Below are 4,215 nucleotides of genomic sequence, written 5' to 3' on the forward strand. Positions count from 1 at the left end.
TTCTTCCTGTCATTGATGGATAAGGAGTTGAAGTTTGCACACCTGTTGGTTGAATGTAGCAGCCCTTATTAAACTCACCTGAATTAAAATGATAAAATGATGCAGAATGTATTTCTTGTGTTATTTCTTTTTTTTCTCGCATTTTTTCTCACAAAGATGTGATGTTGGGGTTAACATTCCCCCCCAAATATAATTGTTTCTACAATCCTGTAGCTGTCACTGCCCCAATACATCCTATTATTCACACATCCTGTACATACGCGTTTCCCACTTTCCTAAGAAGGGAAAATTTCTAGTGGACACAGTTCTGAGCGGGTACCTCACAATTCTCTCAGTTGGGCTAGAGGTGCTTGCCTCTGTAGTATGTTTTCAGTAACTTGGGGACCAACAACCTAGGAAATGGCAGTTGGATTCTTGAGGAAAAATAAAGGGCAGTTTGTTTATGGCCAAATGTGGAAGAAAATGTCTCTCCATGAAAGGCGAGACAGGTTCTCTCCCATCATAAAGCACAGGCATAACCTGACAAGCCTTGGTGTATCAGGAATTCAACCTACCTAAAAGATGGGAGTTTTGGTCTCATGCCCAGGGCATGGGAAGATCAAATGAGATGTTGTGTTGGGGTCTGGTACATGTAAATGACATAATTCCAGTGATCAGAATCCATCTCTGATGGTGTCTGCTTTAAATGGCAAGTGGCCTTGTTTTCAAATTTTGCACTTTCTAAAATTGTATGATTTTGATTTGGAACAGTACAGTCAGCAATTTCTCCCGCCCCCTCCCTGGGGAGAGCCTGTCTGTACATCTCCTTAGGGAACAACTGGCCACCACCTTTCTCTCCCAGGAGGGCGAGGCACAGATGAAGGACACCCTATAAAGGAGAGTCCACATGAGGACACAGAAAAGCATGAGAACTATGATGTTGAACTATGATCTTGATCTAGTTTCCAGAACTCTGGAATACACGTCTGTTTTAGCCACCCAGTCTGGCACTTTTCTATGGCAACCTAGCCAGCTAGTACTCTGGTTTTAACTTAAAATAACTAGAAAAGGACTACCATCTTCTAGGAAGTCACCAAAAGAACCAGCAGAAGGGAAAAGGTGAATTCCCACTGCTCCTTTAGAAATCACAGGGATGTGGGCTCTCCCTGGTGGCGCAACAGGTTAAAGCGCAGCACTATGAAGCTGCAGCACAAGTTTCCCCACCAGGGGGCTGACCCACATGGCATAGCAGACCTCTCCTCACCCACCCACTGCTCTGCTCAGCAGTGTATTTTGGTCAATCTGCCTGTTCTGCTCCCCACTCTGTCTTTGGTGAATCTTCTCACATACACCCCCACCTCTGTTCTGTACCCAAGTTTTTGTATGCATAAATAAATCTTAAAAAAACAAAAAACAAACAAAAAAAAAAACCAGACATGCGAATCTACCAGAAAGGCAACATTGTAGATATCAAGAGAATAGGCTCCCTTGGAAAAGAAAAGCCCTGTACCTTATCATGGCAACACTGGGCACCCAGAGTGTTACCCAGCATGCAGTGGGATTGTTGGGAACAAGTGAAGGGTGGGGTTCTTGCCAGGTGTATCCATATTCATATTGAGCACACCAAGTTAAGAGCCCATAGGGTCCCCTAAAGCACTTGAAAGAAAAAGAGCAGGGGAAAAGGGAAGCGCCAACCTGCTCTACCTGAAGCAACTAGGCTGTGAGATCTCAGGGAGAGGAGCCTGAACTGCGGGAACCCACTCCCCGTGAGCTCACGCACAGTAGATGTGAAAAAAGAGACCTCTGGCTGATAGAAAAATAAAATAGATTTAACACCTAGCCAATTAGCAAAGGACACCCTTCCTAAGGTTGGGATAAGGAGCAGTTTTATGTTCTGAGAATGGACACAGGAGAGCATTCTGGCTAGTATGTTTGACAGTGTTGTATTATCCTAGCCAGTGCATGGATGCAAGAAAAGGAACAAAGACCTGCAGGAATATCATTTCCTCCTCAGGGTCAAACAGTCACTTTAGAGCCTGACTGACTTCTGAGAGCACAGGCAAGCTGGGCTTCACGTGGTCTGAGCCGCCCAGTGTGGCTGGGCATCCTCGCGGGGCAGCTGAGGGATCGGAGAGAAAGAGGGAGGAGGAAGTAGTTACAGGAAAGGACTTTCTGTGTTTGTAACTGCCACATCACAGGTCACCAGGTCTCCTCCTTCTGCCCAAGCTCAGCCATACTTATCTGTCGCCAATGTCTTTCCGGAAACACTATTTAACTGTTGTGTTTATTTATACAACGTAAGCACGTTCTGGGTAGTGTTCTGGGCTTTCTTTTGAATGTAATGTTAGAAGTTTGTTTCTATCTAGCTATCCAGATGTATTCAATGTGTACCTTTTAACATTCACAGCTTGACATAAAGTCAAATGAGAAAGAAAATTTATAAAAATATGTAAAGCTTATAAATTCCAACAGGCAATATATGCCTTCATTTTGAGGGAGACATTTGCATTTTTGAATGCAAGGAATTTATCCTATTCCCGTGAATAAAAGAGAGTGTAGGTCAAAGACAGGAAAAGTGACTGTCACATGGTCATAGGTATGCATAAAACAAATACACTTTGCTTCCTGAGCTGACAACATCCCAAGAATTAAATTGGGGTTATAACATACCCAGAGTAATGTGAGGCCTTCACGCCGGATATAACGCCTCTGCTATCCAAGTTCATTCAGTAAGGGGCAGTTGGAAGACAGGCAGAGGCTGGCGACTCACAGGGAGCCCTTGAGTGGCGTGGGGGTGGCTCACGTTGGTCTGAACATGGCTTCAGATCATGGGGAAAGAACCTAGGATATCTTATTATGGTGTGGGGGACAGGGTAAGGGTCCCCCATTAGGGTGGGGTTTGCATGGTTTGAACCTTGAGTCTACACCAAAAGAGGGGACCCTGGGCTTTCTCTTCAGCAGCCCCCATGTGGGACCAAGAAGAAAGAGGGAGGAGTTGGAAGGAAATGTGTCAACAGTCAAAACATGAAGAAAGAAAAACAGAATCTTTTTGTGATACATATATACAATGGAATATTACTCAGCAACCAAAAAAGAGAAACACATGTCTTTTGCAGCAACTTGGATGGAGCTGGAAAAGATCATGCTTAGTGAGATAAGCCAGAAAGAGAAAAATACCGGATGGTGTCACTCATAGCAGGAGTATAATGGACCAAGTGAGACAATAACAAAAATAATGAACAGCCATATACCAGAGACATTTTGCGGGGGTGGAGTGGGGAATGGGATCAAAAACGGGGAAGGGGGGGGAGGGAAGTGCACGGGATTATAGTGATGGCACACGGGTGACTTGGTGATGGGAAACCTGCAGGGATTACAATTGAGATGGAAAAAAAATGTACAAAATGATGTAAAAATAAACTTTTGTAATAAAAAAAAAAAGAAAAACGAAATCTTTTTTTTTAGGATGCTCATTTATGTTTAATTATGCATGTTTCATTTCACAGCATTTGATTTGTCTCGGTAACTGTTGTGTCCTAGGAGACCAGCAGTTTTCACCACCCGGGAGAGGAAAGTTCCATCGAGGGCTCGATGTGTAACGTGTAACTGAGAATTGACAGAGAGCTCAGTTGCACTGGGGTGTCTACAGCTGCAAGGGGACCAGAAGCGCCCTGTGAGCCCTGGTCTCAGTACGTCAGAAGGCCCCACCTGGCATCCAGACCTGGCGTACAGGTCTAAAGGGAGACACGCAACACAGACCATTTTGAAGGAGGACCTCAATGTCAGTAATTAGAAAACACTACTGACATAGGGGTTTTTGAGAACAGAGTTGGGGAGACTCAGCAAACATAGCACCAAAAGAACAGCTGGGCATGCCCACCTGCCTGGGCAGAGAGCCAGTGCCAGTCAAGATCTGGGTAGGCTACCCAGCTGGTGGCCTCCAAGTCTTCACCAGCAGCCGACATACAGTTATTGAGTCCCACTTGCTTAGCCAGGGTGGATTCCCCTGCCCACCCCAACCCCTGCCAAATGTGTTTCCAATGTCAACACTGGTGACGTGATACAAACGTAGAAGATTGTGAAGAGGTTGATCAATCAGTCCCAGAATGAGGTTGATGGGGAGAATGGGAAGGCCACCACAAAGCCTGGGAATGGGTCCTCCCTGGTGGTGAAATAGGTTTAAGCCACTGCAGCACAAGTTTGATCCCTGGCCAGGGAGGTGGCCCACATGGTGTG

Source organism: Condylura cristata, unplaced genomic scaffold, assembly GCF_000260355.1.
Source record: "Condylura cristata isolate star-nosed mole 26May11 unplaced genomic scaffold, ConCri1.0 scaffold00018, whole genome shotgun sequence".
NCBI lineage: Eukaryota > Metazoa > Chordata > Mammalia > Eulipotyphla > Talpidae > Condylura > Condylura cristata.